General features: G+C 39.5%; 1 long non-coding RNA gene across 1 annotated transcript in view; it reads left to right on the top strand.

Moving 5' to 3' along the window:
• LOC125179978 (uncharacterized) overlaps nucleotides 1–26,085 on the top strand; it is a 58,535-nt gene that overhangs the window by 10,863 nt on the left and 21,587 nt on the right. Inside the window, exon 2 of the long non-coding RNA XR_007158151.2 lies at nucleotides 20,502–20,599. This is a non-coding gene — a long non-coding RNA (uncharacterized lncRNA). The remainder of the gene's footprint in view (nucleotides 1–20,501; nucleotides 20,600–26,085) is intronic.

The following is a 26,085-nucleotide window of genomic DNA, read 5'->3' as shown; positions in this document are numbered from 1 at the left end:
CAAACATCTATACCCCAAAATAATTTATCGCTATTTTGAAAAACACTTGGCATATACAAGAGCTGTAGTTCAAGTAAATGTCAGTGCCTCATCCTTTAGCTGAAATTTTCAAGTTATCAGACATTGTAAAGGTGTCTAACAAAAATGGTTGTAGAATATATGTATATATACCATTCCTGCTATAAAGGAGGGTTTGTCACTTCTCAGCGATGCTGAAGAAAATGTAAATAAGTTTAACAGGAGTAATAACCAGATGCACCATTACAGGCCAGGGGAAGATTGGGTGGAAAGCAACTTTTCAGGGAAGCTCCTGGGGACCCTAATAGACAACAAGCTGAACATGAGCTAGCAGTGTGCCCTTGTGGCAAGGAAGACTAATGGTGTCTGGGCTGCATTAGGCAGAGCATTGCCAGCAGCACTGGAGTGACACATGTGTAGTGCTATGTCCAAGCATGGGCTCCCCAAGACAAGAGAGACATGGACAAACTGGAGTGAGTTCAGTGAAGGGTCCAAAAGCAGATGAAAGGGTTGGAGTGTTTGTCGTACAAAGAGAGTTGGAGATCTTGCACTGTTTAGCCTAGTGAAGAGATGGCTTGGGATGTGTGATCTTAACGTAAGTATATTATAAGAGGGAGTAAGGAAGACAGAGGCAGACTCAGTGGTACTCAGTGCCAGGACAAGGAGCAGTGAGCACAAACCAAAACACAGGAGGTTCCATCTGAACATCGGAAAACTTTTTCACTGTGCAGGTGATGGAACACTAGCACAAGTTGCCCAGAAATGTTTTAGCATCTCTCTCCTTGGAGATCTTCAGAAGCTACCTGGACCTGGTCCTGGGCAACATGCTCTGAGTTGATCAAGAGGATTTGACCAGATGATCTCCAGAAGGTCCTTCCGACCTTGCCATTCTGTGATTCTATGAAATATTTCCAGACAGTGGCTTAGAACCAGATCAAATCGATCTTACTTTTCAATGTTGTTCGTGGATTGACATTTCAAGTACACTTATATAGTTATTGCTGTTTATGCATGTAAGACATACTTGTGGTTTTCTCTGATTGCCTAGATACAAATGGGGAAAAACAGCTTAGAAAAAGAAAACTTACACTGAATCTGTATATAAAACACCACACACATCACTCATATATATATAGATATACACTACCCCCTCATATAAACAGTATATGTTTATATCAAGATCATGACAGATGAAATATTCCAGATGCCAAAAAATGTTTACATTGTTATATTTTTTTTGGTGCTATTTAATCTTTTTTTTTTTTTTTTGTCATTTTTCAATTAAAGTCATCATGGGATATATGTATTTAAAATTGTATACAATACCTTGTATTTAGGCAGCATATTTAGGCTGAAATACAGATACTTGTACTGTTTCATCTGTATTTTCTCTTTTGTATCATTTTCATTTTAAATTAAGAAAAAACATAGGTAACAATGAATATAGCCAGTATAGACACATACATTTTTAATTATCAAACATGTGTAAACAAGTCTGTGGTTTTTAGAGTGCTTCAGTTTGTTGAATATAGAAATCTCTTTCACCAAGTTCAAGACCATTTCATTGCACTCCAAAGGATGTGACACATCATTATTCAACTATACCTCAATCAAGAGATCAGAACAAATTGTATCATTGTATGTTGCCACTGAAAATAGAAACATTTGATGTACTTTAATTTCTATTTCTTAAAATATTAGTATAAAAGCATAAGCCACCTCTAAAGTCAGAAGAACAGTTAAACAGAAAATTGACATAAATACTGTCTGAATATTAAAAGTAAAGCTATTTCAAATAAAAGCAGGAAAAATCTTCTTCTGAAGATAATAACTTTGATATTGTTAGAGCAGAACATCATTGTGGCAAGTCATTGAACATTTTGTTTGTTTTTTCTTTGCTATAATTTGTGAATAACATTTCTCTTGTGCTGTATACATGGATACTTTATATGGTATTTTTTTTACTGTAATTATGGTATCTTTTTCAAACCTTTGTACTACATCTCAAATAGCACACATACCTGCACAAAACCTTGAAAATGAAGTCAGAACCATTTTGATTGCAGCAGTGCTGCTTTTTGTAACTTAACTTAATACAAACAATTGGTTCCAAATGATATTCTTTAAAGGGTGACTGGGGCCTTGATATTAAAGGCAGCATCAAAGAGAAACAACAGGTTTGCCATGTAGTTGTCTGCAGGCAGCAGAAGCAATCTCTGGCAAAGATCATAGTAAAGTAGTGCTGCTGACAGAGATTGCCCCTGAAAGTAAAGTCTTTTTTTTTTTTTTTTTTTTTTTCATTTCCAGTTGTTTGGATATTTTTTGTCAGTTGCTGGCAAAGATCTGTGCCAGGAAGAACACTGTGAGAGAAAGTGTAGTACTCTGACAAAATTAGAGATGGATAAATGCCAGCATATGTTTGCTTTTTGAGGACTGAGGGAACTACTGTGCTGGCACAAAACAATATAGCTTCACACTAAAAACATTTACAAAGAAAAGGGAAAAAGCCAAGATAATAAAAATATTATAAAGGCAGTTTGCCAGCGACTTTAATATGATTTAATTTGCTAATTGAGGAAAATGCTGGTGCAATTTACCCAGCTTGCACATGCTACTGCATCTTAACAATCCTGTAGAAAAGGGAACATCTATTTGAACCATATTTGAACTGACAGTGCTATGTACTTGAACCTAAATTCTGATTTCTATTTTTTAATGTATTTTTATGTAAGCAAAGTTTAGGCATTTAGTGATAAACATTCAGGATGTGTTACTTGTTTAGCTATGCATTTGACAGCATTTTGTAGGAGGTTGTTTCCTCTCTTCTTGGCTTCCAAGATGTTGGTTGAGATCCAGGCATTCTGAAATCAGTCAAGAAAGGATGTATCATTCGTTTCCAAAATCAGCAAAGAAAAACTCATCCTGCTTTCACACATATTGATGACCACTAGTTACAGAGCAAATCTGCAGAAGAAAAGGGGCCTAGGGGTTCTGGTGGAGAACTGGATGAACGTGAGACAACCGTGCACCATTGTGGTGATGAAAGCTCACCAGTTTTTGGATTGTAATGGTAAGAATGCAGGCAACTGGTTAAGGAAAGATTTTTTCTCCTCTATTCAACACCTGTGAAATTGCATCTGGAATACCATGCTTAGGTTTGGGTCCTTCTATTATGAAAGGTATAGTAACACACTGGAACGAGCTGAGGATTGGATTACTAAAATGGTGAGGGTGGTGGATCAATGTACAAGAGGCTGCGGGAGCTAAGATTCTTATCTAGACTACAGAACTAAAGAGAGAAGAGTCACCTGACTGCAGTCTTCCACTCTAAAAAAAGGACATGAAAAAGACTGTTTCCAGAAGCACACAACAAAAGACAATGGTCATGATTTGCAGCAAAGAAAATACCAAATAGAGATAAGGAAAATAAATCTTTATCTTGTAAATGACTAAGCTCTGAAAACAAATATCCTAGAGACGCTGTGGGATGTTTATCTACTGTGATACCCAAAACTCGACTATAAAAAACCTGCAACCTGAGCAACCTGCTAATTTGAGGGTTAGAATTGGTCTCAGCAGGAAACTGAATTAGAAGACTTCTAGCATGCATTTTGTGATGAGTGTATAGAAAATTTTCTTAAACTATGACTAACTTCACAATAACTTCCTAATGTGGATGGCTATTGCCCTGCTTTTTTTTTTTTTTTTTAATTCAGGTATTGGTTTTCTCACTCCTTCTTTTGATGATATTGGCCCATTTTTTATTTTTATTTTTTTTAACATTGTGTTCTGTAACTTTGTCTACTATTTCGAATACTGTTTTTCTTTTCTGAATACATTCAAAACTTTTGAATCAAATAATAACTTAGTTGGTCCTTCAGATCAACCCAAAGGTCAAAGTAGGGCTACAATAGATCGAGTTGCCCAGGGCTATGTCCAGTCTTGTCTTCAATACCTGCAAGGACAGGATTCAAAAATGTCTCTGGGCAGCTTCTTAAAGTGTTTGGCTATCAACATGAAACAAAACAAAACAAGGGTGCTTAAAGAGCTGCCTGACGTCATCGCAGGACCTCTCTAAATTATTTTTCAATGATCTTGGGAATCTGGAGAGGTCCCATTGGACTGGAAGCTGGCAAATGTTGTGCCAATTTTCAAGAAGGGTAAGAAAGAAGACCCTAGCAATTACAGGCCTGTCAGTCTCACGTCAGTGCCTGGTAAAATTATGGAGAGGATGATCCCCCTGCAACTACGATATCATCGGCATAAGCGAAACCTGGTGGGATGAGTCCTGTGACTGGGGTGTTGCGATAGATGGTTACATGCTCTTCAGGAGGGACAGGCAGGGTAGGCGAGGTGGTGGGGTGGCGATGTATGTGAAGCAGGGGCTGGACTGTGTGGAACTTCAGGTCGGCGATGGCAAAGTTGAGAGCCTCTGGGTAAGGATCAAGGGACGAACGAATAAAGGGGATGTCGTTGTGGGAGTCTATTACAGACCGCCTGGCCAGGATGATAGCGCCGATAAATTATTCTTTACAGAACTAAGAGAGGCCTCGAGATTAACTCCCCTTGTCCTTATGGGGGACTTCAACTTGCCAGACATTAACTGGGAGTGCCACACGGCTGACACAAGCAAGTCCAGGAGGTTCATGAAGCACCTAGATGATAACTTCTTGGTGCAGGTGCTAACGGAGCCAACTAGGAAAGGTGCCCTCCTAGACCTGTTGCTAGAAAACAGAGAGGGTCTGGTGGGAGATGTGGTGATTGGTGGCCGCCTTGGTCAAAGCGACCATGAAGTGGTTGAGTTCAAAATTTACGGTGACAGAAAGAAAAGTGCCACCAAAACCTCATCCCTAGATATGGGGAAAGCGGACTTCAGGCTGCTCAGGGAACTAGTCAGCAAGGTCCCCTGGGAAACTGCTCTTGAAGGCCTCGATGTCCACCAGTGCTGGTCATTCTTTAAACGATGCCTCCTAGAAGCACAAGATCAAGCAATTCCTAAATATCGCAAGTCAGGCAGGCGGGGCAGGAGGCCGGCGTGGCTGACCAGGAACATTCTAATGGAGATTAGGCGGAAACAGAGAGTGTTTCGCTACTGGAAGGAGGGCCAGGTGTCATGGAAAGAATACAGGGATGCTGTTCGTGTTTGTAGGCAGAAAATTCGTGTGGCCAAAGCACACCTAGAGTTGAAGCTGGCTGTGTTTGTGCGAGAAAATAAAAAGGGCTTTTTCAGATATGTGAATGGAAAAAGGAGAACTAAAGAATACATAGGGCCGCTCCTTGATAGGGAAGGTCTCCTCACAGACAATGACATAGGCAAAGCAGAGACGCTTAACGCCTTCTTCGCCTCTGTCTTCAATGCCGATGATGGGCTTCGGGACCTAGGGTGCCCTGAGCTGGAGGACCGGGACGGTGGGGATGACAAACTCCCAACCGACCCTGAACGTGTGCGGGATTTGCTACTCCACCTGGATCCCTACAGGTCCATGGGTCCGGATGGGATTCATCCCCGGGTGCTGAAAGAGCTGGCAGACGTCATCGCGGAACCTCTCTCAATTATTTTTCAACGATCCTGGGAATTTGGAGAGGTCCCGGTAGACTGGAAGCTGGCAAATGTTGTGCCGATTTACAAGAAGGGTCAGAAAGAAGACCCTAGCAATTACAGGCCTGTCAGTCTCACGTCAGTGCCTGGTAAAATCATGGAGAAGATGGTTCTCGAACTTACTGAGGCTCACCTGGGGGACAAAGCAGTCATTGGTCCCAGCCAGCATGGGTTTGTGAAGGGCAGGTCCTGCCTAACTAACCTGATTTCCTTTTATGATAAGATCACCCGTATGATGGACCAAGGGAAACCAGCTGATGTGATTTTTTTGGACTTCAGCAAGGCTTTTGACACGGTTTCCCATAGGATCCTACTGGACAAAATGTCCACCATACAGCTAAATAAAAACATCATACGATGGGTGAGCAATTGGCTAACGGGCAGGGCCCAAAGGGTTATGGTAAATGGGGCTGCGTCAGGCTGGCGGGCGGTCACCAGTGGGGTCCCTCAAGGCTCCATTTTAGGGCCGGTACTTTTCAATATTTTTATAAACGATCTGGATGTAGGAATAGAAGGTATTTTGAGCAAGTTTGCTGATGACACCAAACTTGGAGGAGTTGTGGACTCGAATGAGGGTGGAAAGGCCTTGCAGAGGGATCTGGATAGGTTGCAGAGCTGGGCGATCACCAACCGCATGAAGTTCAATAAGAGCAAGTGCCGGGTCCTGCACCTGGGACGGGGAAACCCTGGCTGCACATACAGACTGGGCGATGAGACGCTGGAGAGCAGCCTAGAAGAGAGGGATCTGGGGGTCGTGGTAGACAGCAAGTTGAATATGAGCCAGCAGTGTGCCCTGGCGGCCAGGAGGGCCAACCGTGTCCTGGGGTGCATCAAGCACGGCGTCGCTAGTAGGTCAAGGGAGGTGATTGTCCCGCTCTACTCTGCGCTGGTGCGGCCTCACCTCGAGTACTGTGTGCAGTTCTGGGCACCACAGTACAAAAAGGACATTAAACTGTTGGAGAGTGTACAGAGGAGGGCTACGAAGATGGTGAAAGGCCTGGAGGGGAAGACGTACGAGGAACGGCTGAGGTCACTGGGCCTGTTCAGCCTGGAGAAGAGGAGGCTGAGGGGAGACCTCATCACAGTCTACAACTTCCTCGTAAGGGGGTGTCGAGAGGCAGGAGACCTTTTCTCCATTAACACCAGTGACAGGACCCGCGGGAACGGGGTTAAGCTGAGGCAGGGGAAATTTAGGCTCGACATCAGGAGAGGGTTCTTCACAGAGAGGGTGGTTGCACACTGGAACAGGCTCCCCAGGGAAGTGGTCACTGCACCGAGCCTGTCTGAATTTAAGAAGAGATTGGACTGTGCACTTAGTCACATGGTCTGAACTTTTGGGTAGACCTGTGCAGTATCAAGAGTTGGACTTGATGATCCTTAAGGGTCCCTTCCAACTCAGGATATTCTATGATTCTATGATCCTTGAAGTTATTGAAGCGCACCCAGGGGACAATGCAGTCATTGGTCCCAGCCAACATGGGCTCATGAGGGGTAGGTCCTGCCTAACAAATTTGATTTCCTTTTATGATAAGATCACCCATCTAGTCGATAAAGGGAAACCAGCTGATGTGATCTTTTTGGACTTCAGCAAAGCTTTTGACACAGTTTCCCATAGGATCCTACTGGACAAAATGTCCAGCATACAGCTAAATAAAAACATCATATGATGGGTGAGCAATTGGCTGACGGGCAGGGCTCAAAGGGTTGTGGTAAATGGGGCCACATCTGGCTGGCGGATGGTCACTAGTGGGGTCTCTCAAGGCTCCATTTTAGGGCCAGTCCTCTTCAATGTTTTTATAAATGATTTGGATGTAGGACTAGAAGGTGTTTTGAGCAAATTTGCTGACGACACCAAAGTTGGAGGAGTTGTGGACTCGGATGAGGGTGGAAAGGCCTTGCAGAGAGATCTGGACAGATTGGAGAGCTGGGCAATCACCAACCACATGAAGTTTAACAAAGGCAAGTGCCGGGTCCTGCACCTGGGATGGGGCAACCCTGGCTACACGTACAGACTGGGCGACGAGACGCTGGACAGCAGCCCCGCAGAGAGGGATCTGGGGGTTGTGGTTGACAGCAAGTTGAATATGAGCCAGCAGTGTGCCCTGGCAGCCAGGAGGGCCAACCGTATCCTGGGATGCATCAAGCATGGCATTGCTAGTCGGTCAAGGGATGTGACTGTCCCGCTCTACTCTGTGCTGGTGCGGCCTCACCTCGAGCACTGTGTGCAGTTCTGGGCACCACAGTACAAAAAGGATGTGAAACTGTTGGAGAGCGTCCAGAGGAGGGAGACGAAGATGGTGAAGGGCCTAGAGGGGAAGACATATGAGGAGCGGCTGAGGTCACTTGGCCTGTTCAGCCTGGAGAAGAGGAGGCTGAGGGGGGACCTCATCGCAGTCTCCAACTTCCTCGTGAGAGGGAGTGGAGAGGCAGGTGACCTATTCTCCATTATCACCAGTGACAGGACCCATGGGAATGGTGTTAGGCTGAGGCAGGGGAAGTTTAGGCTGGACATCAGGAAGAGGTTCTTCACCGAAAGGGTGGTCGCACACTGGAACAGGCTCCCCAGTGAAGTAGTCACTGCACCAAGCCTGTCTGAATTTAAGAAGCGATTGGACTGTGCACTTAGTCACATGGTCTAAACTTTTGGGCAGACCTGTGCAGTGCCAGGATTTGGACTTGATAATCCTTATGGGTCCCTTCCAACTCGGGATATTCTATGATTCTATGAAAACAAAACAACATCGACCATACCCCCCCGCACCCCCCCCCCCCCCCCCCCCCCCCCCCCCCCAGCAACTAAAATGTAATTAGTATTTGGCATGTTACAGATTATGTGATTAGGTCCCTTTCCTATCATCCTATCACTGTACACTTCTGGGGAGAGTTTGGCTCCATCTTCTCTGCATCTTGCATCTTGCAGGAGGATGGCTGTAGGCAGCAATAAGGTCTCCTCTTAGCCTTCACTCCTTCTTCACTCCTTGTGGCTGAACAAACTGAATTCCCCAGCTTCTCTCCACACACCCTGTGCTTCAGTCCTGAGCTGTGTTGGTGGACTCTCCTGACCTCACTCCAGCAGATAAATATCTTTCTTGCACTGGGGAGTCCAAAATTGGATTCAGTACTGCATATATGGTGTCACAAGTGCCAAATGGAGGGAAGAATCACTGTCCCTGCTGGCTACACTCATGCTAAAACAGCCCAGGATGCAGTTGGTTGCCTTTGCTGCAAGGGCACACTGCTGGTTCATACTCAACTTGTCCTTCAGCAGGACACTCAGGTGCTACTTTGCAGAGCTGCTTCCCACACAGCCAAGCATGTATTTAACTCCTTTGCTAGCATCAGTTCCAGCTGAGCATTTGCTTTCCTCACTCCATTCCTATACGAGTGGGCATTATCTTTGCATTCCTCCCATATTGCTGTTTCCATCATCTGTGTACGTCCTTTTTGTGTCTGAGTTCAGTCAGGAGCTCCACGCTCACCTGTTTTTGCCTTCTGTTCTTACTTGGCATTCTGTCCATTGATGCGGACCATTCCTGTTCTCTGGGAAGCTTTACTTGAAGGGAAATAAATGGACTAGGTCCAGATGATAAACCAGTTGCTTTCTTATCTTGCATAGTAATTATCCACATTTTCTAAAATTTATTATGGATTTGTAATTAATATTCAACCCATTTAAATCTTTAATTTCATTATGTTATTTATTAATTGATTTAATTTGTCTTAGATACTTTGGAATCTTCTGCTAAGTACTTTCGAATACATATACATTAATATATTTATAAGTCTTATGCATTAAATCTTAGTAAAGCAGAAGGCACAATTGCCTCCAAAATCATAAACAAATAAAAAATAATTCATGGGAACACCCCATAAGTTTATCTAGCTCAGCTTGCTTTTCCTAAACATAGAAACCAAAACTGGTAGTTTTATTGTCACAAACCCATGGAGCCAGATGGGATCCACCCTAAGGTGCTGAGGAAGTTGTTGGATGTGATTGCTGGGCCGCTTTCCATCATCTATCAGTGGTCATGGTCATCTGGAGAGGTTACAGATGACTCAAGACTTGCTAATGTGACACCCATCTATAAGAAGGATTGCAAGGAGGACAAGGGATCAGGCCCAGTCAGCATGGGTTCATGAAAGGCAAGTCCTGCCTGATCAACCTCATCTCCTTCTTTGACCTGGTGACCCACATTGTGGAGGAGGGAAAGCCTGTTGATATAGTCTACCTAGACTTGAGCAAGGCCTTTGACATGGTCTCCCACAGTATTCTCATGGAGAAACTGACAGCCTATGGCTTGGACAGGTACACTCTTTGCTGGGTTAAAAGCTGACTGGATGGCCAGGCCCAGGGAGTGGTGGTGAACAGAGTGAAATACAGCTGGTGACCGGTCACCAGTGGTGTTCCCCAGGGATCGGTGTTGGGGCCCATCCCATTCAATATCTTTACTGATGATTTGAATGAGGGAATTGAGTGCACCCTCAGTAAGTTTGCAGACATCATCAAGCTGGGGGGAAGTGTCGATCTGCCAGAGGGTAGGAAGGCCCTGCAGAGGGACCTGGACAGGTTGAGACCATATAGCTCTCTACAAGTACCTGAAAGGAGGGTGTGGGGAGCTCGGGGTCAGCCTCTTCTCGCATATAACTAGTGATAGGAATAAAAGGAATGGCATCGAGTTGTGCCAGGTTTAGGTTGGAAATTAGGAGACATTTCTTCTTAGAAAGAGCAGTCAGGCATTGGAACAGATTGCCCAGGGAAGTGGTGGCGTCACCATCCCTGGGGCTGCTTAAGGGAAAGTTGGACATGGTGCTTAGGGACATGGTTTAGTGGGTGACATTGGTGGCACGGTGATGGTTGGACCAGATGATCTTGGAGGTCTCCAGCCTTAATGATTGTATGATTGTATGATGTCATGGTAGATATTTGCCTTAACATACACCAGTCTGTTAAAGCATATCCCGGTGCTTACCCTGCCTTACAGGTCATTTATATATTCTTGTTTAAATTTTAGTTTTTTGTTGTTGTTGTTGTTCTATTTCCAATAGATATGGAGACCTATTCTTTTGTGACAACCTTCAGCATATATGAAAATTGTTATTTTTGATTTTTTTTTTCAGTTTCCTCTTTTCAAAACAGAGGAAACTGAAATAATTCAATCTTCTGGGGATTTTTGTTTGTTTGTTTGTTCGCTTATCACTGTTGCTGCTCTATTCTGAATTTCTGTAATTAGTGTTCACCTTTTCTGAAACGCAGTGCTCAAAGTTAATCATGGTATTCTAGGTGAGACTTTTGCATTACAGAGAGATTTTTTTTTATGCTTTACATACAAGATTTATGCTAATAAATCACAAACAGAATTATTTCAAATTACTCTGACAGTTCTGACTTCCTCGAAGGGAGATGCCAAGGAATCTTAAAGGTGAATTATTGAGCTGGACTGAATTTACCCATGATGTTTCTCAAAATCAGACTATTTTGTCAGTTTGATTTCAGATTATGAAATATTCATGATCCACAAAGTTAAATGGTGTTCTAACTACTGAATTCAGTAAAGAGCTGGTGATCAGCTGCCTAGATGTTCATACTAAGTAAATTTAGGAAGATAAAGAATAATATAGAATTTATTAGAACTGTAGATTCAGAAAAGGAGTGTTTTTTGTCTATGAAAGAAACATCAAGTCAGCAAAAGTAAGAAAATATTCCCTTTTTGATGAGGCAAACCATCAGTCAAATGCAGGACATGAACCTGGTCTCTGAAAGTTATTTGTATTTCCAGGAAGTGGTACCACATCAAAGACAATGAAGAGTGCCTACTGAAATATAATAATTTTGATGTGAAAAGTCTAAATTTCTCTGAAATCAGAGGACTTCAGAGTACAGACTAATTGCTTGTTCCACCAGAAAGATGTATATGCTTAGTGGCTATAGTTTGAGACATGCATTGATATCTAGGAACCATTTAAAATGGGAAGCTCTGGGAAAAAAATATAAAGACCTGTAATCTGAAACAGTGTTTTTTCACATTTCTTTGCCTATATATTTTATGAAGATTATAACTGCATTGCTTACTTCAGATGCTATAAATGCATGCTTTTATTTTAAATCATATCTTAGTCAAACATGAGCTAAGTAGGATTTTAAAGTACCCAGATAAAAGCAAGATTTCATCTGTTACCTAAATAAGGAGTCATTCTCTTCTTACTGAGGCTAGCTTAACAAGTGCTTAGTTCATGGGAATGTCATCAATGCTAAGTGTGTCATCAGGGAGGCTTTGCGGGCAAGGTAGAGAACTGGTATTGTAGTCAAATCAGGAAGAAGTGATTTTTCAATCATAATCAGAAAGTCTATTTGGATAAAGGTATATTAGTGATTAAATCCTCATTGTCCCCAGGGACTTTGTCACTGTTCATGAGGTAGAAAAAGAAGGTGGAGCTTGATGTGCTGCCCAGTAGTGTATTAATACAAGATGCCATAAAAAAGAAAATGGGATCTCATTATTGCAATGTGTGCCTTTTCCTCCCCAGATGGAGACATTTTAGAATTGCATACAACTTCTTGGAAAGGCTGTATTTGGACTCAAATACTCAGCAGTTCCAGTAAATAAGCTTAGGGAGGAAATGAGTGCAATGAAGAGCCACTGAAATAATAAAGGTACCAGACATCCTAAACTACATTACCCTATTAGAGAATCTCTGAAAACAAACAAACAAACAGACAAACACCAAAAACAAAAACAAAAAAAAAATAAATCTAGAAACTCTGGGAAAGACAGACAACTTCCTAATTAAAGGATGATGATTGTATAGATATAAGTAGCAAATGATGATATGCTGATTATTAACTAATTTATATTAAAAGAAAATTCAGAGCCATTAGAGCAGGAAGGTTCTGGAGTGGACTCTTCTAAAGTAAGAATAACGAAGAATAAAAAACCTTGTTACTTCTAAGATTGAGAATTTATATTCTCAGGGAGAATTCCAATTTAATCTCTAATACTGAGATTAATAAATTTATGAAAACAGGAGATGATCTGGTGTCTCAGTATTAGGTACTATGTTGGGTGATCCACGTAGTCACTCTTATTTTGTGTAGAGACTATTCAATGACAGACTCTCTCACCTTCTCATAGTATTAGGAAAGAAATAACTGTAAGATTTGTGTTCAACATTCTTCCTTCTATATGTATGGAGAGAAGTGTAAGGGTGTACTTCCTGCAAATTCCCTTTTTAACACCAATGTGTCCACCTTTTACTGGAACTAAATAGAGTTTAGCAGTGTAGATGAGGGCTATCTCCTCTGAAAGGGAATGATTCTGAGCACATTGAACTTACTAGTACAAGCATAGTCTATATTTCCTAATTTCTTAAATATATATTTTTATTGTTAAAATCCACTCTTCTGTTGATGTTTATTCATATGACATCTGTTATAGATATAGGATTTTTAAAATTATTATAACTATTATTTAGGAGGGCAAATAAGTGTTTGAGCATCTGGGAAAGGAGAAGTAACTTTAGACTGCTTAACTTACTGAGATGCAAATAGGCAGATATCCAGTTAAGCTATGCTTCAATGTGCCATGAATGACACAGTCAAATAGAAGATTGCAGTATTGTGTCATACCAAAGTCACTAGTATCTCCATACACTAGTATCTCTAGCAGTGACCACGTTTGGTTCTTCTGCTAGTGCCCAGTTCAGAAGGGGCCTCTGAAGTCATGTTGTCCAACTACTTACTGATAGTTCAGCTTAGAGCAGGATGCTTATATCCTGGACCAGCTGGATTTTGGTTATCCTTCAGGTATGGAAAATATCTCCCATCACATGAAAAGGAAATACGCTTTAGTACTTTTGAGGTCAAGGTGGAATATCTGAGTGGAGGCAATGAATTGTCTTTACCAGGAGGAACAAAGTACAAAATTATATGGTTTCAAATAAGTTACAGCTATTAAGGACTGGTTCTACAGTGTAGATAAACTTTCACATACTGCAGACAGTATTTTAAATGTTATGCTTTTGAATGTTACGATTTTGAATGAAAGTTTACAAAATCTTACTCCTTGATACATTCATGGAAATTTAACATGGTTTATTCTATAGGCCTGTATATACCTGTAATCAGATTATGTAGGGAAAAAGTAGCCTTGACTTTTTAATAGAGTTTCCTTCCTCTTAGTTGCTCTACAGCAAAGTAGCAAAACTTCAAGGAACCTGATCCAGTGTTCAATGGATTCTTTTATCATCATCTGTATCCATTGTCCATATTTTTGTGCTTTATTAACTTTACCCAGATTTTATCATGTGAGGCTGGCTGTCTCAGTTGTTAAAAATAGTTTTAGGAATTTTAATCTTCAGTGTCATAATGTGTACATCATAATTTGTATAATTTACACAAATCCACACACAAATTTATGACTCATATATAATTTGTTACTCATGCTATGATAGGAAGATATATGTATATGCTTATTACAGTATTCTGTTATCCATATTATTCATAACAGCATTAAATATTCATATGCTTTTGGCTGTACCAGGAGCTATCTCATCAAGCTAATAATTAGGCATTAGGGATAAACTCTTGTCTCCATGGCCTGAAGCTCCCATTTCTTATTCAAAATAGTGCCAGAGATGGTTTACGTATATCTACTTCTTTTGACAGTGAGAGTAGATTGGCTATAATGCACATATTAGAGAAGAACACAGAATACAAAGTGTTTCTTCTCTCTCTTACCATATCATTCAGCAGCTGAAGATTCTGTGAGTGGAGAGACATGGAGAAAGAGACTAGGAATATTTATGCAGAAAGTATGCGGTATCGTATTGATTCCAAAGCACCTGTAGGACAGAGTATAATATATTCAATTCACACTCAATTTTTACTCATGAAAAATGTAAGTATATGCTATTACTATAATTAGCTGTAATTACGGATATTTTTTTTAATAGGGAGATAATACCCATATAGTATTTGAAATATAAACCAATGAGTTCAAAGATACAAAAGTCTATTCTGACATGAAAAGAAAAAGAGGCATTAATTTTCTCTTACAATGATGCCTGCAGAAATACAAGTAATTAAGTAAATATCTAACATAAATACACTGGTGATTCAATATGCAAAAGCCATAAGAATGAAAAGCTAGTGTTTCATCTGCTAAGTTAACGGACATAGAATTTTTTCTTTATACTTTTATTTAAGATGCTTTTGCCTTAACTGGCAAATCTCAATTATGTAATTATTTGATTGTTTATTTGTTTGATTATTCATTTGCTACACTAGCAGAAGTAGTCATAAATTAGATCAATTACTAAACAAACTATGTAAGACATTTTTACCCAGGGCATTGCCTTCTGATTACCTTTAGAACATGACCATATCTGTACTAATACTCTATCCTAATATTAGAAGCATAATGCCCAAGAACCACATTTAGATTTGCCTGGATTTAATCATTTATAAATAATATATATACTCTGTAAGCCTTTTCCTAGCCTATAGCTCTTTTTTTGTAGGAGATGCAGATCTCTGAAATACAGAACTTGAACGTATTGAAAATACACTTGCTCTCTTTTCTAATGCACTCCAGTGAATTAATTTTTTTGCCATTCCTATGTAAAGGTCATAACTATTAGATTGACATGGAATCACATGACCTCAGCACTTGCCTAATCTTGCCTTCAAATGAGCTGAGTTTAGTTTGCTTTTATGATTGGCCAAGTGATCACTGACTCCCCTGTTTTATTTAGCTGAAGATCTGTGAACGCCATCTGTAATCAGTATCCAAACAAGAGTCATGGCAAAATAAACGATCTCCCTTTTTGTAAGCTGAGGCTGGGGGAGGCTCCTGTGCAACTTTTATACTTCAGCTGGGCATCAAAGAGAAGGAAGCAGACTATAACATCAAAACATAAAAACAGGACCATGGCAATCCCTAGGCTTGAGGATGTACTTAACATTGAACTTCTTGCAGCAAAGAGGGGCCACAAACAGTCAGAATATTGATGAGAGTATTACTCCAAATAGAGATACAAAAAGATGAATTGTTAAATTCAAGGACAACTGCAGATGCTTCCTTATTCTGCATGCTACCCAGTAGACTACACAGTCACTCAAAACCAACGTATTAATTTTACATTGGCCTATTACATCTAATAAACTACACCTCTTAGAGAAAGGTGATATAATTTGCTTCATTAAATCTGGATTTTATGAATGGGTATTTACTAAAATGTGTTGAAGAGACTTTACAGCTTATGTGGGTATTCACTAATCAACATCTTAATTTTGGCTTTGAAATGTTCATCCTCAGCAGAAGGGCAATGCTGTCAGAAATGGCAAGATGCCCTATGCTCCAAGAGTTCTTTCTTCTTACGAGGAGGCATAACATGCACTTCAGAAGAGCACTCCTGGTAGTCCTGTCAGACAGCCATTCTTTTTAACTAATTTTTCTCTGATTTCCAAGCTTGCTTGCAGTGCCTATGGACTGTATTTTTATTCAGATATGTGCTGGGACTCAACTTGCTAGTGATTTATTGAGGAGAGACTTACCATACCATTCTTTCTCCACGAGGATAGCTGGAGAGGAGCCAAACATACACAGGTGTTAAAGCTATGGTAAAGCAAGATTAGCACTGGAGACCAAGCATCTTGTCACTCTTCAGTATGGAGTGCATATTGTAAACACAAAACATACTATCCCACAACTTGGGAAATTCACAAAAGCCTTCTAATCTTCATACTCATAACTTCCTCTAACCTTATGTTGCAATGCATGCTTTAGTGTATCCCAAGGTCTTGGTCAGTGTGCAATGTGGGTCTCGTCTAACCTAGTCCTTAGTTTCTTGTGAATGGAGGCTGTGTTCCTACGGAAAAGCAAACAGAGCATGTGGGGCGAGTAACAATCAAAGACTGCATTTGGACATGGTGGCATGGAAACGCTGGTGCATCACCTAGTTTTGACAAAGCCACATGTGAACCTTCTTTTATAAAACCTACTATTGTAAAGATTGCCAAAAGATTTCTCATGTGTAGAGGTATCATTGTTTTCTTCTATGCCATGCTTTAGGAGCAATCTCTACAGCTGACTGTATACTGTGTATATGGGATATTCAAATATTAGTTTGAGACCCATGCTCAACAAAAAACAAAAAATTACATAATATTTACATTAAGATATGTATACTTTTAAAGGAAGATCAATACAGCCACCAAGAAAAAAGTTTTCTTCCTATGTAAAATCTCCACTAAAATAACACCACTTCTTTACTAAGAAATTCACTATATTCAGAACCACATAATGCTTAGTAGCATAGTAACAGTAACTCAGCCTTCAACTTACTGTAAAGTAATAATCCAAGTCATTTTACTATGGTTAGGAATAGACAGTATTTTAAACATTAAGTTGTTATGCAATTTTGACTTCTGTTTTGATTCTGTCAAGACTTTACCTGAGATAAATCAAGTAAATGGGTGAGCTTTCTTCTTACACTTACATTATAATTACACTAATTTAGTCCATACTGCCTTTCTGTTGCTATTTTGAGCAGCTGAATCCCAAAATTCAGATTTCTTGAAAGAAAAGTGGAAATAAACTGTAAAAGAATGACTTAAAAATATTGCATTTTGATAAACCTTGTCACTTGCTGTCTGATATACAATGAAATTTTGAAGCACATTTTGAAATCAATATTTTACACTCACTTTAAGGCACTTGTATCAAGAAAAGACTGATGTGATTTATGGGTCGAGTACAGATTATTTAGGTCATTTAAGGTCTAGTGATAAATTGTCATGGTTCTTTTCATGGTCTTACTCCTTCTTTCTTCTTAATAACTACAGAGGAAGCTAAATCTTCTGTCTTTATTTCCTCTAGCATGCAGGGAAAAATTAAAATGAAATATACCAAAATAGTTTTAAGTTTTATTTAGTGATGGAAAGTACAAACTTTAAAAAAAGTCTCCTTATTTACTGACCTCCAAATATGTCAGATTTTTTTTTTTTTCCATAGGCTGGTGTGGAAGAGGGTAGAAAGCAAAGCAAAAGAGGGCAGAAAATGAAATGTTAACAAGAGGATTAAATGATTAATAAGGTTAATGCCAGAGATTGACAGCTCTTTCCTTACATGTTTCTTTGTCTCTGTCTAGGAAGGTTGACGAAGGACGGATGAGATCTTAGATAGTACATACAGAATAAAAGACAAAATGCACGAAAAAAATGTTATTACTGTTACTGTAATGGATTCTATAAAATTAGGGAGCTGTACTATACTGTCTTCACTGTCAGAAATCTAAGCATAACTTAAAGTTTTCTTGTTTTCTTTTTTTTTTTTCCTTTGTTGTTATTGTTGATTTTGTTTGTTTTTGTTTTTCTGTGCAGAGCACTGCAATGATTTTCCAGGTCAATAAACTTTTTTGTCTCTGCTAACATCCTTTCATGGATCTGTTGTTAAATATCCTTGCAGTTATTTAACTTCAAGTAGTATTTTCTTTTATTCACAAAGTTATGTGGAGTGGCTCAGTCATTATTCCCCAAGGGCAGTTTGCAGTTTACACTGGTTTCACACACTTTGCCTTGTGCTATGAATTATTCCTTCTTTGCATTGTCTTATGTGAAATGTATACCTTCCCAGCAATGTTCAGTCTACAACGCTATACAGGGAAATGTTTTTCTTTCACTTAATTAATCTATTCACTGTAACATTTGTGCAGAATAGCTTATTATATAGACATAGAGATTTTGTTCCTTTTATTTTTTCTGTAAGTTGCGATGCGTTTATTACCTTTTTAATAAAAATACTATACTTAAAACTGCTTATTTAATTTTCCTATTATATCAAGTGAAATTTCATTACTAAAATACCTGTACATTCATAAATAGATGGTGAAATCTTAGCATTTCTCTGAGGTAATGAAATGTAATAATGATAAGAATAAGCAAAAATTGTGTAATAGAGGGATGTATTTTTAAAACTGTTAGAGAATTTTAATTTAGATGGGAACTGATGAATTGTCAGACATAAAAACGACAACAACAACAACAAACAAAAAATAAAGCTAATTGTGGAATCCTATAATGTGTGCTGAGTATCAGTTATGCAGGAACTTCAAACTGATTTGACAAGTGAAATAATGGAAAAATCTTCTTCAGTAGAACATCAAATATACAGGCATTTAACATGAGTCTATTTTATGACTTACAAGAACTGAAACTGTTATTTAATGTTTACATTTTTTTAATGGATCAAGTTTTGATATTAGATTAGGTTTTCTTGATATGTCTTCTCTCACAAAATACATAGATGGCTAGGTCAGACATTCGAGTTAAAACATTCAGATGCAATACCTAAACCAGGAAATACCCTGGACTCTGTCTGTTGTCAATGGATGAAAAGTATAAAACTGAACTCTTCCAGATCATTGTTCACATCTTACGAAGACTGAATCGTTCTTGAATCTGTGGAACTTGGAAATGCTGCCCAAAGTTACTGCATCCGTGCATTTTTGTGACAGAAATATCCAAAAATTTTGGAAGTAAAGTTTCTTGTGATAATATTTAATTAAAAAATAGTTTGGACAAAATGTTTAACCATATTTTGTGGAGAAAAACAAACAAAAAAAACAAACAAACAAAAAAGATTTCCTTTGGCTCAACTTTCTTAGTTTGTGCTGGGATACACAGAATGCCAAATGTATAGGTGAGATACAGTGAACTTTAGAGGGTAGTGGCAGTAATTAGATATGTGACTGGAAGGAAGAGAAGAGAAATTGTTAAAAAAAAAAAAAAAGAAAGCTATTCTGCTTGTCTCTGAAAATTTTCAAAATTCAGAAATTACTAATAGTAAAAGTTATTCTTATACATTCCCTTTGGCTATGTTAGTCATTTGGAGCTCTGAATGTAACACTTTTGGGGATAAAGTACTTCTATTAGAGTAGTTCCACTGAAGATTCTTTACTTTCTTTCTTAAAAACCCTTACCTACAAACCCTTACCTACAAACTTGCAAACAAACTGCCTTTCAGCTTTAGCATGCCTTAGCACTGGTAAACACTTCCTCAATCCTTTACTTGCTGAAGTCGAAGTATCTTTGGTGGTCTTACCCTTTTGTGAGTGAGTGAGCTGGCAGTATGTGTCTGGAAGCCCACTCCTGTGCCCTTGCCAGCAAATGAACTGGAATAGCAGAACTGATGTCAAACAAACAAAATGTACTGCATACTAGATTTTCAGCAACAAAGGAAATATAGAATCAGCAAATTCTCAGTGGATAAAGTCTGATACTTCCTCTACTTTGAGAGTTGTACAGCTATATTTTTCACTCCTGTTTCCAAAGTTTTCATATTTCCCAGGCTCCACAGCATTTTAAGTTAGAGTTTCTGAAACTGTAGTCTTAATTTGTAGTGTCTTTGCTGAAGGTTCACTGAAATTGATGTAATCTAGGAGGACAGTACTTCTGACAGTCACAGGATTTTAGTTCACCTGTGAAACATAAGATGGCTCTTTCCCAACCCCGGTGTGTGCATTTCTGTCGTATGGCAGTAAAGCGGGCTTCTGTGCATGCAGGCTTTATTCCAGTGTTGGTGTAAAGCCATGAAGGAGCATCTGTACTGGAGCTCCAAAGCTTGGAAATACTCCAGATTTCACCAGCTGAGATATAGCCTGTGAGGTGTGTGGTTGCACACAGCTGCCCATCTTTTTTTTTTTTTTTTCCTTTCCTAGTTGTATGGGGAAGGAAGAAATGAAGAAAAATGCAGTAGGAAAGTAGGAATAATGATAAATATATTGTGCAAAAGACAAAAGTATATATCTCAGTAGAGAAATGCAAACATTGAAGTACTTTCCTACAATGATTTCTATTTTATTTTTACTGATTATGCACTCTTTGCAGCTGTCATAAGGCGTCAATTGCAATGGAAAAGGGAAATGGAATCTATGCAATTGCCAACTGAAAAGAAGAAAAAAATACAGCACAAAATGGGACAGTTGGTAAGAAATATTCAAAACTGTTCTGCTTGTTATCGATGAAACTGTGTATTTTAAAATAACTTTGTCATACATATTATTTTTTATTGTTTCTAAAATAACATCCCTTATAGTTTCAGTGAAACTGCATTAGTTTAGGTTCAACTATTCTTTTTTTTATTCTTGAAGGGTTTGTGTCACAGAATTGTATCACAGAATTGTAAGGGTTGGAAGGGACCTCAAGAGGTCATCAGATCCAACCCCCCCACCAAAGCAGGTTCCTTAGAGCAGGCTGCCCAGGTAGGTGTCCAGACGGGCCTTGAATATCTCCAGAGAAGGAGACTCCACAACCTCCCTGGGCAGCCTGTTCCAGTGCCCCATCACCCTTATCGTGAAGAAGTTCTTTTGCACATTGGTGCAGAACTTCCTGTGCTCCATTTTGTGGCCATTGCCCCTTGTCCTGTCCTCACAAACTACTGAAAAGAGGTTGGCCATATCCCTCTGTCTCCCACACTTAAGATATTTGTAAACATTGATAAGATCCCTCCTCAGTCTTCTTTTCTCAAGGCTGAACAGACCCAGGTCTCTCAACCTTTCCTCACAGGGGAGGTGCTCTGGGCCCCGTATCATCTTTGTGGCCCTCCACTGGACTCTTTCCAGGAGATCCCTGTCTTTTTTGTACCGGAAAAAGTCTTTGTCACTTTGAAAGCACAAAATTTTAATGAAACTCCTGTGACATTGTTTAAGACCCAAGAAAGAAAGCTAGACTTTGGATATTAGGAATGTTGATGAAGTATTTCATATTTCAGTTGGTCATGCACAATGCCAATAAACCTACTGCTTCAGTTTGTAAGTGAAATGGGTAGTGCTTTTGAGGTGTTTAGCTGTACTATAAACTGAAATAATAAACTCAGTCAGAAAAAGAAAATAAAATTCATAAACATTAGAAAAATCTAGGAAATGGAGTTTCAGCTATAAATTTATTGACTGTAAGTGTTGAAAGAGTATATATCATAAATAATATAGGATTTCTTGCTTTGCATTGTGTGTGTCTTACCGAGCTCAAATAGAACATAATAAGGAAACAGCAAAGCTCTCTTTGTAAGTTGTGGGATGAATTTTCATCACTGATGCCAAGTGAGCTTTTTTTCCCCCCTACAATATTCATATAAACAGCAGGAATGTATTTAATTTCATAAAAGCTATATATAACTGCTAATTATAAATGACAAGAATTGATTAATATATACCTGAACTAACATCAATTCTGTTTAAAAGGTTAACCGTCTGTGGTTCAAATTCTAGTTTTTGAGAAGTCCTTTAATGTCTTGCATTACTTGTATGCTATGCTGGGACATTTTCTAAAATTTAAATGATAGGGCTTCAAAAACACGTGGAATAGAATGAAGTTATTCAGAGAGACATCATATACCTTCAAGTCTGCAACCTTACAGTTGTAAAGTCCCAGTTTGTCTGCAGTTTTCTGATAGACCACCAACCAGTGAGACTGACCAGGTTTGTTTCTGGTTATTGTCTCTGCTGTATTTGTCTGTTAACTCTTTGCATGTTGCTTTCCCCTTCTCCTTATTTTGACAAGGTTCTTGATCAGATAATCTTACAGAAATAAGCATTGCTACATTCTACATACCCTCATAAATTACTGTGACTGACCAGGTTTGCTTCTCCTTATTGCCTCCTTTATCATTTGTTGTTCAGGTTTGTGTCTGATTATGTTCTTGCTTATGGCTTCCCTCTTTTCTTATTATCCTCTTGTATTGGGTTTACATGGCAAGGGTTTGGTAGCAGGGGGGCTGCAGGGGTGGCCCCTGTAAGTAGCGTCCAGAAGCTGCCCTATATTAGATAACAACCTGTTTCAGCCATTTCCAAATGGGACCCACCCCTGGCCATTGATGAGCCAATTGGAAATGCTGTTTGTGCCTCTGTGAAAGCGTATCTGAGAAAGGGAAAAAACTGCTGTGCAACAGCAGCTGGGAGAGAGAGGAGTGAGAGTTTCACCCCCAGCCTGTGGAGAGGCCCCTAGTGGAGCAGGATGTCCACCTGCAGCCCATGGGTCCCATGGCAGAGCAGATTTCCACACTGCAGCCTGTGCAGGAACCCACAGTGGAGCAGGTGGATGTGGCCTGGAGGAGGCTGAGCCCTATGGAGAGACCCTGCAGAAACAGGTTGGAGCTGCAGGCCATGGAAAGGAGCTCATACAGGAGCAGGTGATCTATTAGAAGCTGCTGCCCATGGGAGACCTGTGTTGGAGCAGTTTGCTCCTGACGGATGGACCCTATGAGATGGACACATACTGGGGTAGTTCTGCCTGTGAGAAACCCATGCAGGATCAGTTCAGGAAGGATGGCATCCCGTGGGTGGGACCCAGTGTTGGAGTAGGGGCAGAGAGTGGCTGTGAAGGAGCAGTGGAGATGAAGCATTAGGGACTGACTGCAACTCCCATTCCACATTCCCCTGTGCTGCTTGGGGAGAGAAGGTAGAAGAGGGTGGGTGGGGAGAGAAGGTGTTTTTAGTTTGCTTTTAGCTTCTCATTGTTCTAGTCTGCTAGTGATAGGCAATAAATTATTTTAATCTCCCTGCGTTGAGTCTATTTTGCCCATGACAGTAATTGGTGAGTGATCTCCCTGTCCTTCATTGAGCCTTTTCAGTGTATTTTGCCCCCCCTTTTCCTTTGAGGAGAGGGAGTGAGAGTGCAGTTGTGGTGGAGTTACCCTGCCCAGCAGGATAGAACCACCACACCCCTTAAGCATTAAAAACATCCTTGACCAGCTACAGAAGTGAAGAAGGAAGCAGATGTTCTTAAGATGTTTAGAAAACTGGGATGTGAAGCTTGGAAAAGTAGACATTTTCACATGCTTTTTATGTATTCTGTGGGCATATAAAGTTGAATGTGGGACATCCTGTATGTTGTGCAGTAAGTATATTGCCCATATGGCCAAGCATATAGACCAAGAATGTATCAGAAGAGAGTCTAAGACTTCCAGTTAGGTCTGCAGATACAACAGTATCCAGTTAGGTCTGCAGATCCAACAGTACTGAAAGTTGCAGCTGGTAAGTTTCATGAAACTTGCTCTTCATTTTATTCACAGCTTCTTCCAGAGCACAAAGGACTGACTGTAATCATCTTCAGTGTTCTTCCTGGGGACCCAGGAGTTGGACTCAATGATCCTTGTGGGTCACTTCCAACTCTATGATTCTATGATCACTCAGAGGGTGGTGAGGCACTGGAACAGGTTGCCCAGAGAAGTTGTGGATGCCCCATCCCTGGAGGGGATGACCAGGTTGGATGAGGCCCTCAGCAACCTGATCTAGTGGATGGTATCCACTAGATACCATGGCAGGGGGGTTAGAACTAGGTGACTGCCCTGGTTTCAGGTTAAGGTTCCTTCCAACCCAAGCCATTCTATGAATCAAGTTTCTGTTTTCTGGAAATAGTCAACTTTTTTTTGTTGTTGTTGTTGGAGTTTACACCAAGTGAGTGAGAGAGAGGTTGGAGAAGAAGATGCCAACTTGTTACTATGGTAATGGGACAAAAGAAAAGTAAAGAACACCTATTCTAGTAAGTAATAACACTGCTAATATCTAAGAACAAGTTCTATAACAATCTGCAGCACAACTGAGAATTTATGAATTCATATAGAAATGTGCTTTTCATTTTCCTCTCGTTGGACTGAGAAATTGCTTTCTACCTTCCTCAGCAGAACAGGACACAATTACCTGTGAAAATCACATGGACCTAACTTGAGATATGCCTTACATTTGAGGAAAGTAAACAATTAGTAAAACTGATGATATACCCAATTCAGGAATCTGGGGATATCTGATTACAAAATCAATAAAAAATAGATATATGCCAATATTTTTCTTTTCACATTTTAAAATATTCTAGATGAGAAAGTAGACTTCAGTATGAAGGCATTTCTAAGAAAATAAAATATATTTTTTAAATGACAGTATTGAGCACTTACTTTTTTTTTTAACTACCTTGAATTCTTTCCACAATACACGTGTTTTTTCACAATCAGCATGATTCTGATCAACGTTCTACTTGAAAATCTGTTACTTTTTTGTACATAAAGCAGTTCTTTGGAAATACTTCCATTTGTTCTCTTGTGGTTTGGGGTATTAAGTATAGGACATATTTAAGTACACTGCAATTATCAATCTACTTCTGACCACTTCATCCATTCCCTCTTCTGTAATGCATATTATTTAGCAATACTACTCTTAAAAGCTGCTTTTGGGTGTTATTATTCTTTGTCATGAATTGAAAAAAAATATTCCTTCTCTCAATATGGGACCATTTAACTATAAACACTATACTTCTGCTCCTTTGAGAAGTCCTTTGTACCTATGAAGAACTTTCAAAGACTAATGAGAAGATCTAGGTAGCCCTTGAGGCAGATGTGTTCATTTTTTAATAAAAGAATTGGAAATTATAAATTTTGTAGCAGACTAGGGAAAGATTTTTAAAATCAAATTTGGTAGTACTGTCAGTTTTGAAGTGTTATGCCATGAATTATCAGACTACGTGTAATTGAAACTCATATTAGTAATAGAAGAAAGGTTCTTTGTGTGTTCTCTTCCTGAGAAATACACAATTTAGTTCATATTAATTTCTTGGAAGAAATTATTTACACTGAAGGTGGTGAGGCACTGGAACAGGCTGCCCAGAGAAGCTGTGGATGCCCCATCCCTGGAAGCGTTAAAGGCGAGGTTGGATGGGGCTTTGAACAACCTGGTATAGTGGAAGGTATGCATGCCAATGGCAAGGGGGATGGAATTAGGTGATCTTTAAGGTCCCTTCCAACCCAAACTATTTTATAATTCTATGATTATTTAGTCTGGATTTAAAGCTAAGGGAACTTAAGAGGCTTTTGTAAAAATCCAGTGGATCTGATATAACATCTCTTCTCATATCCAGGTGATCCTCAAAGAAGTTGGTTGTGCTATAAGTAAGGGACTTGATTTCAGCAGATCTCTAAATGAATAGAGCTACGACAGTAATCATGCAATAAAGATGTATTCACAAGCAGGAACATTTATTTTAGTTCTGCCTATAGTTAAAGTTTTTGGTAAATCAGCCAATCTAAACACACATAAAACTTCATATACCATGATGTTGTTTAAACTCATGATTGGATACTAGAAAATCTTTACTTACAGTTCCATTAAACCAGTCATATTTGTAATAGTAACAGCTACAATAATGGTAATGTGCAAATTATTGATAACTTTTTAGTGTTATCTCATAGTAGGATTACTTTTCTGTTTTATGATACTGACCAGTTACTCAAATTGCTTAAAAATGTTATCTGTCATTACTTTTTCAAACAAACCTCTTCATTTGCATTTGAGATTTTGCCATAGTTTCAGCAGAACATAGGTGGGGTTCTTGTTAGTTTGTTTGCTCTCCATAAGATTCAATAGAAAATTCCCAGTGATGAGCAGTGAGAAGATCCATCAAGGCATTTTGTTAGCAAATATGTTCT

The sequence above is a fragment of the Anser cygnoides genome, chromosome 4 (assembly GCF_040182565.1).
Source record: "Anser cygnoides isolate HZ-2024a breed goose chromosome 4, Taihu_goose_T2T_genome, whole genome shotgun sequence".
NCBI lineage: Eukaryota > Metazoa > Chordata > Aves > Anseriformes > Anatidae > Anser > Anser cygnoides.
Note: the sequence above shows the minus strand (reverse complement) of the source record. Positions and strands in the feature narration are given on the sequence as shown.